Source organism: Protopterus annectens, chromosome 4.part0 (assembly GCF_019279795.1).
Source record: "Protopterus annectens isolate FY-2018-M chromosome 4.part0, PAN1.0, whole genome shotgun sequence".
NCBI lineage: Eukaryota > Metazoa > Chordata > Ceratodontiformes > Protopteridae > Protopterus > Protopterus annectens.
The window spans coordinates 931,189,391-931,204,081 of NC_056733.1; the positions used below are offsets into that span (position 1 = coordinate 931,189,391).

Below are 14,691 nucleotides of genomic sequence, written 5' to 3' on the forward strand. Positions count from 1 at the left end.
GCGATGGCTCGTCCTTGTTTGGGCCTCAGGTAAATGAGATTCTCACCAGGTGTGAACAGGATGGCAAGACTCTCTCTGCCGTTGGGGTCCATTTTTCCACTCCATCTAGACCCTATCCTAAGGGTCAAAAGAATGGGAAAATTTGGTTCTGAAAATCCCAGGGATCTTTGCCTGACACACGTGGTGATTTTTTTTCCCCTTGGGACAGAGGGGGAAATAATCATGGAAGATGCCACCCTCGCAGTAGAGGGGGTCTGCAACAGCAGGGTGACAGAGATACTTTCTCTGCTAGGCCCTTCCAGTATTCCTGAAGTGAGATCCAGCTGTCCACCTCTTTAGGCAGTCGGGGGCAGACTATCACTGTACCCAGCAGCCTGGCAGTCTGTCATGAGAGAAACATGGGTACTGTCGATAATATCCAGGTGTTAGAAAATTCCCTTTTCTCAGTCCCCCTCAAAAGACATATGTTCTATCCCAGATGTTCCACCCAGTCTTTAGGATCATGCAGTCCTAGAGGTTCAAAGATTGCTAGAAAAAAGAGCCATCAAGGAAGTCCCCGGAGACCAAATCGGATGCGGAACTTACTCAAGGTTCTTTTTAGTTCCAAAGAAGACAGGGGACTGGGGACCAATCTTGGATCTTAGCAAGCTAAACCAATCAGTAAAAAAGACAAAGTTCCGGATGGTGACACTGCAGTCCATTCTTCCCTTCTTGGGTCAGGGCAATTGGATGTGCTGCATAGATCTCCAGGACGCGTACTACCATATAAAAATAGACGAGCAATCCAGGAGATTCGTATTCTTCCATCTGGGAGCCAGTCATTATCAGTTCAGGGCCCTGCCCTTTGGTCTCACCACAGCCCCCAAGGTGTTTACCAAGTGTATGGCAGTGGTAACGACTCACCTGAGGCATATAGGATTCAAAGGTGTTTCTATATCTAGACAACTGGCTCCTCATTGCTACCAGCGAGCATCAACTAATCAAGGCACGGAACTACACATTCCAAACTTATTCCCTGTTAGGCATCACCTTAAACTACGAGAAGTCTGCCTTGTTGCCTTGTCAGTGTATTACTTTCATAGGGGCAGACTTAGAGCTATGAGAGCAAAACTGCCTCTAGATAGTGTCAGCCATTCATCAACAAATTTTCTTTCTCATAAGTAAGACGAGAGTTCAGGCAAGACAAGTCTTACAAGTACCGGGCTCAATGGCATCAGTGTTCTAGAGATGAGAGCGGTGCTTCTGGCGTTGCAAGCACTCCACAACTCTCTACCTTTAGGGACAATTGCAATCCAGTCAGACAATATGTCAGTGGTATGGTATATCAACAAGCAGGGCGGAGCCAGATCTTACCCCTTGTCTCAGGGGGCCCTTCGAGTATGGCAATGGGCGATGTCTTCCCAACGTTTTCTGATTGCAACGCACATTCCTCTAAAATCCAATGTGATAGCGGACAGGCTCAACAGGGCTATGCTCATGCCTCACGAGTGGACCCTGAAGCAAGAAGTTGTGGACTTGATTTTCTGCAAATGGGGCCAGCCATGCTGCAATCTTTTTGCCACTCCTCTAAACAACAAATGCAGCAGCTACTTGGCCCTAGTTCCCCCTCCAGGACAGCAACCCAGGGATGCACTTGTTCACAGTTGGCCTCTGGGACTAATATATGCTTTTTCACCCTTCCCTCTCATTCCAAAGGTACTTAAGAAAGCAAAATCATTGGGTTGCAAACGCATCCTCATTGCTCCTTACTGGCCTCATCCGATATGGTTTCAATTTCTTCGCCATCACCTTCAACTGGAGCCTTGGATACTGGACCCAGTTCCGGACCTCCTGATGCACCAGTCAGGTGGGCTTCATCCATCCCTTCAAACTCACAAGCTGACTGCTTGGTTACTCCACTTCCAGTCTTAGCCAGGCTCCCAAACATTTCCCTTGCTGTACAACACATCCTAGTGTCTTCCCACAAGTCCACTACTAGGAGGATTTGCACTAGCAAATGGAAGAGGTTCTCTTACTGGGCCAGAAGTAATAACATTGATCCTTTTATGGCTCCTGTTCACAAGATTCTTGACTTTCCAGCCAACACCTTTGAAAAAAGGGCAGCTGCAGCTAGGGTCCAGCTGGCTGCCATCTCCAGTTTTCACGCAGGAGACTTGGGTTCTAACATTATGTCCCATAAGTTGTGCAGAGCATTCTTATGAGGTACAACACTTTTACGGCCCCTAGTAAGAGAGCCTCCCACCCCCTGGGACCTAAACTTGGTTTTAGTTTTGATGGTTCTGCCTCCCTTTGAACCAGCAGCATCTTGCCCCTTGAAGTTTTATCTTGGAAAACCCTCTTCCTGGTTGCTATAACCACAGCTGGATGGGTTTCTGAATTACATGCTTTGTCTATTCGCCCGCCTTATCTCATTTTTCAGCAAGATAGAGTCTCTCTAAGGACCAATCCTTCCTTCTTGCCAAAGGTTTGTTCTGAGTATAACTTAAATCAGTCCATTGATCTTCCTGTATTCTTCTCATATTATGGCAACAAGGCAGAGTATAGAGTTCACCAACTGGATGTTCATAGACAATTACATTTTTATTTACATAGAACCAACGACCTCAGAAAATCAGACCAATTGTTCATATCCTTTGCTGACAATAAGCAAGGTCATCCAGTTTCTACAGTGACTTTATCAAAATGGCTGTCAGACACAATCAGTTATTCATATGGTTTGCATAAAAAGATGCTTCCAGGAAGACCCAGAGGACATTCAACCAGGGCCTTAGCCACCTCTGTTGCCTTCCAAGCTAAATTGCCCTTAGAGTCCATCTGTGCAGCAATGACATGGGCAAATCCTCATACCTTTATCTCTCATTACAAAGTGGATATGGTTTCCTGGAATAGGGCATTCTTTGGTTCCACAGTCCTGAAGAGTTTGTTCCAGTGAGCCACCCAAGAACCAGGTGCTGGGGACATGGTGCTAACCAGCAAGAACGAAGGCAAGATGGGACAACATATAGAGAAGTTATGTACCTACCATAACGTTCCATATTTGTTGTTCTTCATCTTGCCTTCCTTCTTGCGTCCCCCCCCCTCCTTCCCCCTTCCTGGAAGTTCGAGAGGAGTTCTTTATTGGTTACACTGGCTGAGTTTCCTGCTGACATATCAGGTTGGTTAACCATACTTTGGCCTTACTTCTTCCTTGCCTACCTTGGTGTAAGAGCTTAGTAAAAAAAAATGTTCTTACTACATATGTCTAGTGTGGGCTATTACAAATGAGATCTGGGTAACTGCCGCTAGGCATGTTGGGATAAGGGGTAGCCTCGAGCCAGTAAAGGCTCTCGAGCTATTGTATATCGGCTGAGTTGGAGCCAAAGATCGGCTCCAAACCCAACCAGCAAGAGGGAACTCGAGATGAAGGACAACAAACATGGAACATTATGGTAGGTACATAACTACTTTTTTTGGCACTACCTGATAGAGAATGTATGTTTCTTTCCAGTGGCGCACAGATTGGGCAACATTAAATAAAAGCTATATAACTGTGTAACATGGATATTTAGTAAAATCATTTGAAATACACACAGTAACAAAGCAAACCATAATCCAATGTTGATGCAATTAAAAATGTCAGATCATAAGACAAATAAGTTGTGATGCTTCCCGACATATTGGCTAGGAAAACACAAGTACATAAGTGCTGAAGGATCCTTTGTACTTAAAAGGTGAATAGCTTAGTAAAGGACTGGCATAGGATGAAGAAGGATCTGTGAGTTGTATTTCAGAGAAAGGAGAAAAGCCAAAGAGTTGAAAATAACCGATTATGTTTAGAAGGATAGGCAAAAATAAAAACATTAGAGCCTGAAGGCAGAAGCTCATGTCCGACATAAATACAGGCAGTAGAGAAAAATAAAAAGAAGGTAACAGGGAAGACTGCACGTAAGCAGTTATTTATTTATTTAATGACTGAGAATAACTCAAGTCACTAAAACGTTGGCACAGAATCTAGGGCAGCAGAAGGCAAGAAGAGAAGCATTAAGGTTTAGGATCCTGACTCAGCTCGTTACGGAAGGAATCTTTAAGGTTTAGGGATCCTGACTCAGCTCGTTACGGAAGGAATCTTTAAGGTTTAGGGATCCTGACTCAGCTCGTTACGGAAGGAATCTTTAAGGTTTAGGATCCTGACTCGGCTCGTTACGGAAGGAATCTTTAAGGTTTAGGGATCCTGACTCAGCTCGTTACGGAAGGAATCTTTAAGGTTTAGGATCCTGACTCAGCTCGTTACGGAAGGAATCTTTAAGGTTTAGGATCCTGACTCAGCTCGTTGCGGAAGGAATCTTTAAGGTTTAGGATCCTGACTCAGCTCGTTACGGAAGGAATCTTTAAGGTTTAGGATCCTGACTCAGCTCGTTGCGGAAGGAATCTTTAAGGTTTAGGATCCTGACTCAGCTTGTTGCGGAAGGAATTTTTAAGTGTTGTATGTACTTAAGTGAGTGTTATACAAGAAAAAGGGATGGTGGGGAACAGACATTTCAGTTATGAAAAACAGTGACCCTCATATCCAGTGAGAGCAGGAAGTGTAGAAGGATCAGTAATAACCAAAGAACTGAAACAGCAAGCTAAGAAGCAGCAAGCAGTAGGCAGGACACCATTGTAGCAAGGCTCTGACTAAGCCATGTAAAGCAGGAGTCAGATATCCTTATACATGCAGCATGCTTTATTTAATAAAATGTTAGCAAGTCAGCTGCCCGTATCTGATATCAGTAATACCAAAATAAAGTAAAGCTCCTCTGATGCTGCTCTTTAGTCATATCAGTAATACCAAAATAAAGTAAAGCTCCACTGATGCTGCTGCTTAAGTCATATCAGTAATACCAAAATAAAGTAACGCTCTACTGATGCTGCTCTTAAGTCATATCAGTAATACCAAAATAAATTAACTCTGCACTGATGCTGCTCTTAAGTCACATCAGTAATATCAAAATAAAGCTCCACTGATGCTGCTCTTAAGTCACACCAGTAATACCAAAATAAAGCCCCACTGATGCTGCTCTTAAGTCATATCAGTAATACCAAAATAAAATAAAGCTGCTCTGATGCTGCTCTTAAGTCAGAGCAGTAATACCAAAATAAAGTAACACTCCACTAATGCTGCTCTTAAGTCATATCAGTAATACCAAAATAAAGTAACACTCCACTGATGCTGCTCTTACGTCATATCAGTAATACCAAAATAAAGCTCCACTGATGCTGTACTTAAGTCATATCAGTAGTACCAAAATAAAGTAAAGCTGCACTGGTGCCGCTATTAAGTCATATCAGGAATACCAAAATAAAGTAACGCTGCACTGATGCTGCTTTTACGTCATATCAGTAATACCAAAATAAAGTAACGCCCCACTGATGCTGCTCTTACGTCTTAACGGTAATACCAAAAGAAGGTAACGCTGCACTGATGCTGTACTTAAGTCACATCAGTAATACCAAAATAAAGTAAAGCTGCACTGATGCTGCCTTTAAGTCATATCAGTAATACCAAAATGAAGTCATGCTCCACTGATACTGCTCTAAAGTCATGTCAGTAGTACCAAAATAGAGTAACGCTGCACTGATGCTGCTCTTAAGTCATATCAGTAATACCAAAATAAAGTATAGCTTCACTGACGCTGCCCTTAAGTCATATCAGTAATACCAAAGTAAAGCTCCACTGATGCTGTCCTTAAGTCATATCAGTAATACCAAAATAAAGTAAAGCTGCACTGACTCTGCTGCTTAAGTCATATCAGTAATACCAAAATAAAGTAACGCTCCACTGATGCTGCTCTTTACTCATATCAGTAATACCAAAATAAAGTAAAGCTCCACTGATGCTGCTCTTAAGTCACATCAATAATACCAAAATAAAGTAATGCTTCACTGATGCTGCTCTTAAGTCATATCAGTAATACCAAAATAAAGTAAAGCTGCACTGTTGATGCTGCTTAAGTCATATTAGTAATACCAAAATAAAGTAATGCTCCACTGATGCTGCTCTTAAGTCATATCAGTAGTACCAAAATAAAGTAAAGCTGCACTGATGCTGCTCTAAGTCATATCAGTAATACCAAAATAAAGTAAAGCTCCACTGACGCTGCTACTGAAGTCATATCAGTAATACCAAAATAAAGTAAAGCTGGACTGATGCTTCTCTTAAGTCGTATCAGTAATACGAAAATAAAATAAAGCTCTACTGATGCTACTCTTAAGTCACATCAGTAATACCGAAATAAAGTAACGCTTCAGTGATGTTGCTGCTTAAGTCACATTAGTAATACCAAAGTAAAGTAAAGCTCCACTGATACTGCTGTTAAGTCATATCAGTAATACCAAAATAAAGTAAAGTTCCACTGATGCTACTCTTAAGTCACATCAGTAATACCAAAATAAAGCTCCACGGATGCTGCTATTAAGTCATATCAGTAATAAGAAAATAAAGTAAAGCTCCACTGATGCTACTCTTAAGTCATATCAGTAATACCAAAATAAAGTAATGCTGCACTGATGCTGCCCTTAAGTCATATCAGTAATACCAATATAAAGTAAAGCTCCTCTGACGCTGCTGCTTAAGTCATATCAGTAATACCAATATAAAGTAAAGCTCCACTGATGCAGCTCTTTACTCATATCAGTAATACCAAAATAAAGTAAAGCTCCACTGATGCTGTACTTAAGTCATATCAGTAATACCAAAGTAAAGTAAAGCTGCACTGATGCTGCTCTTAAGTGATATCAGCAATACAAAATAAAGTATAGCTGCACTGACGCTGCTCTTAAGTCATATCAGTATTACAAAAATAAAGTAAGGCTGCACTGTTGCTGCTGCTTAAGTCATATTAGTAATACCAAAATAAAGAAAAGCTCCTCTGATGCTGCTCTTAAGTCACGTCAGTAATGCCAAAATAAAATAAAGCTGCACTGACGTTCCTGCTCAAGTCATATCAGTAATACCAAAATAAAGTAAAGCTGCACTGATGCAGCTCTTAAGTCATATCAGTAATACCAAAGTAAAGCAACGCTCCACTGATGCTGCTCTTAAGTCATATCAGTAATACCAAAATCAAGTAAAGCTGGGCTGATGCTTCTCTTAAGTCATATTAGTAATACCAAAATAAAATAAAGCTCTACTGATGCTACTCTCAAGTCACATCAGTAATACCGTAATAAAGTAAAGCTCCACTGATGCTGCTGCTTAAGTCACTTTAGTAATACCAAAGTAAAGTTAAGCTCCACTGATACTGCTCTTAAGTCATATTAGTAATACCAAAATAAAGTAAAGCTCCACTGATGCTGCTCTTAAGTTATATTAGTAATACCAAAGTAAAGCTGTACTGATGCTGCTCTTAAGTCACATCAGTAATACCAAAATAAAGTAAAGCTGCACTGATGCTGCTCTTAAGTTACATCAGTAATACCAAAATAAAGTAAAGGTCTACTGATGCTACTCTTAAGTCATATCAGTAATACCAAAATAAAGTAAAGCTGTACTGATGGTGCTCTTAAGTCACATCAGTAATACCAAAATAAAGCTCCACTGATGCTGCTATTAAGTCATATCAGTAATACCAAAATAAAGCTCCACTGATGCTGCTGCTTAAATCATATCAGTAATACCAAAATAAAGCTCCTCTGATGCTGCGCTTAAGTCATATCAGTAGTACCAAAATAAAGTAAAGCTGCACTGATGCAGCTCAAGTCATATCAGTAATACCAAAATAAAGTAAAGCTTCACTGACGCTGCCCTTAAGTCATATCAGTAATACCAAAATAAAGTAAAGCTGCACTGATGCTGCTCTAATTCATATCAGTAATACCAAAATAAAGTAAAGCTGCTGCTTAAGTCATATCAGTAATAGCAAAGTAAAGTAACGCTCCACTGATGCTGCTCTTAAGGCATATCAGTAATACCAAAATAAAGTAAAGCTCCACTGATGCTGTACTTAAGTCACATCAGTAATACCAAAATAAAGTAAAGCTGCACTGATTCTGTTCTAAGTCATATCAGTAATACCAAAATAAAGTAACGCTCCACTGATGCTGCTAAGTCATATCAGTAATACCAAAATAAATAACGCTCCACTGATGCTGCTCTTAAGTCATGTCAGTAGTAGCAAAATAAAGTAACGCTCCACTGATGCTGCTCTTACGTCATATCAGTAATACCAAAATAAAGTAAAAACTCCACTGATGCTGTACTTAAGTCATATCAGTAATAGATGCTGCTCTTAAGTCATATCAGTAATACCAAAATAAAGCTCCACTAATGTTGCTCTTAAGTCACATCAGTAATACCAAAATAAAGTAAAGCTGCACTGATGCCGCTATTAAGTCATATCAGGAATACCAAAATAAAGTAACGCTGCACTGATGCTGCTCTTACATCATATCAGTAATACCAAAATAAAGTAACGCCCCACTGATGCTGCTCTTACGTCTTATCGGTAATACCAAAAGAAAGTAACACTGCACTGATGCTGTACTTAAGTCACATCAGTAATACCAAAATAAAGTAAAGCTGCACTGATGCCGCTATTAAGTCATATCAGGAATACCAAAATAAAGTAACGCTGCACTGATGCTGCTTTTACATCATATCAGTAATACCAAAATAAAGTAACGCCCCACTGATGCTACTCTTACGTCTTATCGGTAATACCAAAAGAAAGTAACACTGCACTGATGCTGTACTTAAGTCACATCAGTAATACCAAAATAAATTAAAGCTGCACTGGTGGTGCTCTTAAGTGATATCAGTAATACCAAAATAAAGTAAAGCTGCACTGATGCTGCCTTTACGTCATATCAGTAATACCAAAATGAAGTCATGCTCCACTGATGCTGCTCTTAAGTCATGTCAGCAGTACCAAAATAGAGTAACGCTGCACTGATGCTGCTCTTAAGTCATATCAGTAATTCCAAAATAAAGTATAGCTTCACTGACGCTGCCCTTAAGTCATATCAGTAATACCAAAGTAAAGCTCCACTGATGCTGTCTTTAAGTCATATCAGTAATACCAAAATAAAGTAAAGCTTCACTGACACTGCCCTTAAGTCATATCAGTAATACCAAAATAAAGTAAAGCTGGACTGATGTCATATCAATAATACCAAACTAAAGTAACGCTCCACTGATGCTGCTCTTAAGTCATATCAGTAATACCAAAATAAAGTAAAGCTCCACTGATGCTGCTGCTTAAGTCACATCAGTAATACCAAAATAAAGTAATGCTCCACTGATGCTGCTCTTAAGTCATATCAGTAATACCAAAATAAAGTAAAGCTGCACTGATGCTGCCCTTAAGTCATATCAGTAATACCAAAATAAAGTAAAGCTCCACTGATGCTGCTGCTTAAGTCACATCAGTAATACCAAAATAAAGTAATGCTCCACTGATGCTGCTCTTAAGTCATATCAGTAATACCAAAATAAAGTAAAGCTGCACTGATGCTGCCCTTAAGTCATATCAGTAATACCAAAATAAAGTAAAGCTCCACTGATGCTGTACTTAAGTCACATCAGTAATACCAAAATAAAGTAAAGCTCCACTGATGCTGTCCTTAAGTCATATCAGTAATACCAAAATTAAGTAAAGCTGCACTGATGCTGCTCTTAAGTCATATCAGTAATACCAAAATAAAGTAAAGCTCCACTGATGCTGCTCTTAAGTCATATTTGTAATACTAAAATAAAGTAAAGCTCCTCTGATGCTGCTCTTTAGTCATATCAGTAATACCAAAATAAAGTAAAGCTCCACTGATGCTGTACTTAAGTCATATCAGTAATACCAAAATAAAGTAATGCTCCACTGATGCTGCTCTTAAGTCATATCAGTAATACCAAAATAAAGTAATGCTCCACTGATGCTGCTCTTAAGTCATATCAGTAATACCAAAATAAAGTAAAGCTCCACTGATGCTGCTCTTAAGTCATATCAGTAATACCAAAATAAAGTAATGCTGCACTGATGCTGCTCAAGTCATATCGGTAATACCAAAATAAAGTAACGCTCCACTGATGCTGCTGTTAAGTCATATCAGTAATACCAAAATAAAGTAAAGCTCCACTGATGCTGTACTTAAGTCATATCAGTAGTACCAAAATAAAGTAAAGCTTCTCCTGAGTCATATCAGTAATACCAAAATAAAGTAAAGCTGCACTGATGCTGCCCTTAAGTCATATCAGTAATACCAAAGTAAAGTAAAGCTGCACTGATGGTGCCGTTTAAGTCATATCAGTAATACCAAAATAAAGTAAAGCTGCACTGATGCTGCTCTTAAGTCATATCAGTAATACCAAAATAAAGTAAAGCTCCACAGATGCTGTACTTAAGTCATATCAGTAATACCAATATAAAGTAAAGCTCCACTGATGTTGCCTCCTTACAGGTGTATCTCTATTCTAAATGTAGATAAGGTATTTTACTGGAATAGTAAGTCTTTTACCTGATCAGTGTGGGTTTGTGAAAGGGACATAAACCTTTGACAATATTAATAAAACGATGATTCAGGAGCAGGCTGAAAGGAAGGGTCTGCCACTATTAATAATAAACTTGGATGTTGAGAGGTTATGTGATGTTTGATGAAGCTCCATTTTGGGTTCTCAGAAAGGATGTTTAGATTGATAAATGTTAGAACTCATGAGCTAGTGTGTAGACTGGGGGGGGGGGTCAAGCTATTTCTATGGGATTTATTTTAAAGGGAAGCACTTGGCAAGATGTGCCCTCTTCTGTTTATTATTTACATTGTATCTGGAGCCATTAGCCAAAAAAAAAAAAAGATAATTTGCTATTAAGGGATATGAAATTTGGACAGCAAGAGTAAAAAATAGCACTGTCTGCCACTGACAATATTTTTTATATGGTATGTCCTGAGCAGGATCTCGCAAAACTCTTTTTGATCTTATATGAATGTAAAACCAAAGAAATGGAGGTAAAATATGTCCCCGTGTATGATTTGGTTTAACAGTGGAATGAGATTACCTAGAAATGTGGCTAATGAAATTAGTTCTGCAAGCAGCAAAGGAGACTTGAGATGACGCAAAACATTGTTAGGAAATGGAAATGATTGATATGGGTCTGAATAACAAAATGTTAGTCGCAGATGTGTTAATTGATCCATTAATTTTGTATAGCTGCTTTTTTCCTTGCAGCAGGAGAGGAATCTGTGTAGTCCATTGGATCAAGAATTAGTTTGATTTGGGAAGGCCAGCAACCCAGGATGAGATGGGACAAGGTGGATTCTCCGTATAGACCAAGGGGTCGGGACTTGGTATTTATTTGCTTGTTTAACTGGATAAGTGCAGTGTTCCAAAAAACATTTTCATTCATGTCCTAGGCCAAATGGTGCATCCAACTTGAGACTGTGACAGTGGTCGTAAGCATTCTCAAACATACAGCAACACAATGAAACCAAAAATTTATAGTAACAATTATGAGCATATAAAACCATGAGAGTTAGTAGAAAGATATACATCTCCAGATAGATGAGGTAATTAGTACAAAGGTGAAAATGTAGAGTGCAGTGTAACAACTACAGGCATATACTCTAGAGAGATATGGTAGTAAGAACCAAGGTTATAGATAATTAAAGCAGCAATCAAAAAGATGTAGCATGCAGCATGTGTAAAAGTAGTTGCCCTAGTGAGAAGTAGGAACTAAGCAATCAGCAACTGAAGTATGCGTCAAGTGGTATAATCTGGTTCCTTAGGTTTGCCAAAGTGACATTTTGAGATCTTTTTATGCTTCTTAAGTGAGTTCTTGAATTCTTAAGGGTGGTGTTTAGCCTGATCTCCAGGGGTATTTCGTTTTTTTATTTTTTGGAGCTAGTTTGGAGAATGATTTTTCAAGTTTTCTTAGCTTTGTATACTGGCCTAACAATAAGGTTACAAGGCTGTTTACAGCACAACACAACTAAGATTAGTATTCCTTTCCAAATCTGAGGAATTTAATACAAAATGGAAGCAAATCATGTTGATGTAAGGTACCTTTCAGCTTGAAATAATCAGGTACCTTTCAGCCTGAAATAATCAGGCTGGGTATGTGGTCACAAGCTTTGAAGGAGGACTCTGGGAAAGGCACCAATGACCACTAAATAATCAGGCTGGGTATATGATCACAAGCTTCAAAGTAGTACCTGGGGAAATTCATGTTGACATAAGGCACCAGTGACCAGGAAATAATCAGGCTGGGTATATGGTCACAAACTTCGGAGGACGACCTGGGGAAAATTAGATTACATGTATCAGATAGGGAATGGCATGCAGAAAACAAAAATGTAACCTTGGGGATTGGGTATATACTGCATATAGGATTATCTGATTTTAATGGATAAAGATGTGACTAGGAGAGACTGGATCCAGACAGCTATGGAACATTCCTTTGGTGTCAGTATACCCGTTAATCATTCTAGGCATAATTCAGCCTCCTTCTCCATAATATTGCTACTTCTCTCCCTTTAGATTTGAAATGATAATCGATCAGTGCCATTCTATGCGAGATGCTTCTTATGTACAAAATACAGTATGAGATTTGCTTTAATTTTAAGAATTTGAAAAGTTCTGCTCTTTCTTGACTATTTCATCCACTGATATTTATTAAGAAATATTAATTGTAGTCTTGTGTTTTTTTTTTTTTTTTTATAGAACTGCAAAATTGAACAACACTATTTTGAATGCCCTTATGAATAAATCCAGAAGGAATATTTTTGCTGCTTTCTTTGTAAATTTGTATTTAAATTTAACTGTATAGGGAGGTATGCCGCATACTAAAAACGTTCTGAGTTTTCTTAAAAGCAGTGTGCCTTTGCAGAGTAATCCATGTGTCTTCCTGAAGATGGCCACTGAGACAAATGCAGATTTATTAGTTAGTTTAACAAAGGGGGGATTATCTGTTACATTATTTGAATGTCTCTCCAACTATGTTTCTGTCTGGACATAAAAGAAATCCAAGTAAAATCTGCTTTTTTGTTGAATATACCTAATGAATTGGCCAAAAAAGTGTCCAGAGCCCCTTAGTCCAGGTAGCTTTCTGACTGCATTGTGTATGACCGTGTATGTATGGATACACGCACTTATATATGTATGTCACATAAGTGGTTGAATACAGGGACAGCTGATTTGAAATTGAGCTAAACACACATTGCCAGCTTTTCTTCTAAGTGAGATCACAAACAGTGGGAAATGTACCCTTTACCCACTGTAGTGCAGTCTCAGCTGGCATTTATAATTAGTTGGGGGTGTGGAAAGAATCTTCATTTTTTTGATGATGTAAAGATGGTGTAATTTAGCTGAATATTTTGAGTTTTGTATGTATAAGTACATAATGAAGTGACGTTTGTGTGATATTTTCCTAACACACTTAAGGCCCATTCCACTGAAGAAGTGGCTCGTCTCTAAATCAGTATCCAGACATGCCTCTTTGGGTGCTTTGATGGACATAAAGTTCTGTGCACACGTCTGCAAGATGGATGAGATCTCGGGGCCTAGGTCTGCCTCCTTGTTTGTAGTCATTAGAAGTGTTCTGTCATGAGACCGACCATGCCTTAATGGTTCTAGTGAAGAGACTGAAATCATGTTAAATATGCCAGTTTTGATTACTGTAATGCCATATTCATGACCCACATCACCTTCAGCAGCTCCGCCCACTGTTACATGTTGGTGGTTGAGGCCTGGAGGGATGTTAGAGACTGATTGTTTGCTCTTACCATTGTTGGGCAAACAAGAGAGCTGAGGAAGAGAAGTAGGGAGCATTATGGTAGTCAGGGAGGCATCTGTGCCTAAGGAAGTTTTCAGATGCAGAGCAGACTAGTTCCTGTGGCAGCTAGTCCTAATGTTTGAAGTGGTCAGAGCTAGATCTTAAAAATGTGTGGTTATAGGATCATAGGAAGTTACTAGGCTAGCAGTCCTACAGCTTTTTAAGTTTAGCCATTTGTGCCCCAATTGTCCCAATTGCAAATGCCTGTGGACTGGAGCTGCTTTTGTATATGCCTGTGTCTTAGAGCATCCACAAAGCTGCTCCTTTCCATAAGGGACACAGGTGACTAACCAGGGGTGAGTTTGTGATTTCTCATGCACTGGTCCATAATGAGTTGGAATAGCCTTATCAAAGGTTCAGTTTCACAAGAATCAAGAATGGGGGGTCTGTTCCAGAGAAGGTGTATTGTCTGAGACGCATGCTTGGCCCCCCAACATGTTCTGATTATGTCACAGACTAGGTGGTCTTCATCCTTTGATCGGGTAGTTCTAGTGCTGTTTGTTTTATGAGTGTGTATTAAATCCATCAGGGCTTGATTGTATGTCGGGAGTAAATCACCCTTTAATATTCTGTAGAAAAGAGTACATGACAGGGCTTTGAAGCATGCACATAATGTTCAGTTATGTATTACAAAACTTAGCTTCCAACAGATCTTCGGACAGCTACTTCTCTCCTTTTAGACTTGAATAATAAATTAAAAAGTACTTAATATTGACTAGAGCAGATTCTTTCTGTATCGACCTGATTCTTCATGAGGTACTGTGTTCATAAAAGATAAGCCAATAATCATTTAGTTCAAAGTTTGTTCATTAATTGTTACTGTAGATCACAGCTGTGTCATCTGTGTGTTTGCTGGAAGTGTTTTTTAGGACAGCTCAGGACAGTTCTTTAAGGTGATTGCATAGCATTAGGGAGCAGA

At 39.3% G+C, this 14,691-nt stretch overlaps 1 protein-coding gene across 1 annotated transcript in view; it reads left to right on the plus strand.

The window, feature by feature from the left end:
• The window catches only part of KNTC1 (kinetochore associated 1), a 3,090,908-nt gene that overhangs the window by 1,223,936 nt on the left and 1,852,281 nt on the right, over nt 1-14,691 (plus strand). The window lies entirely within an intron of this gene.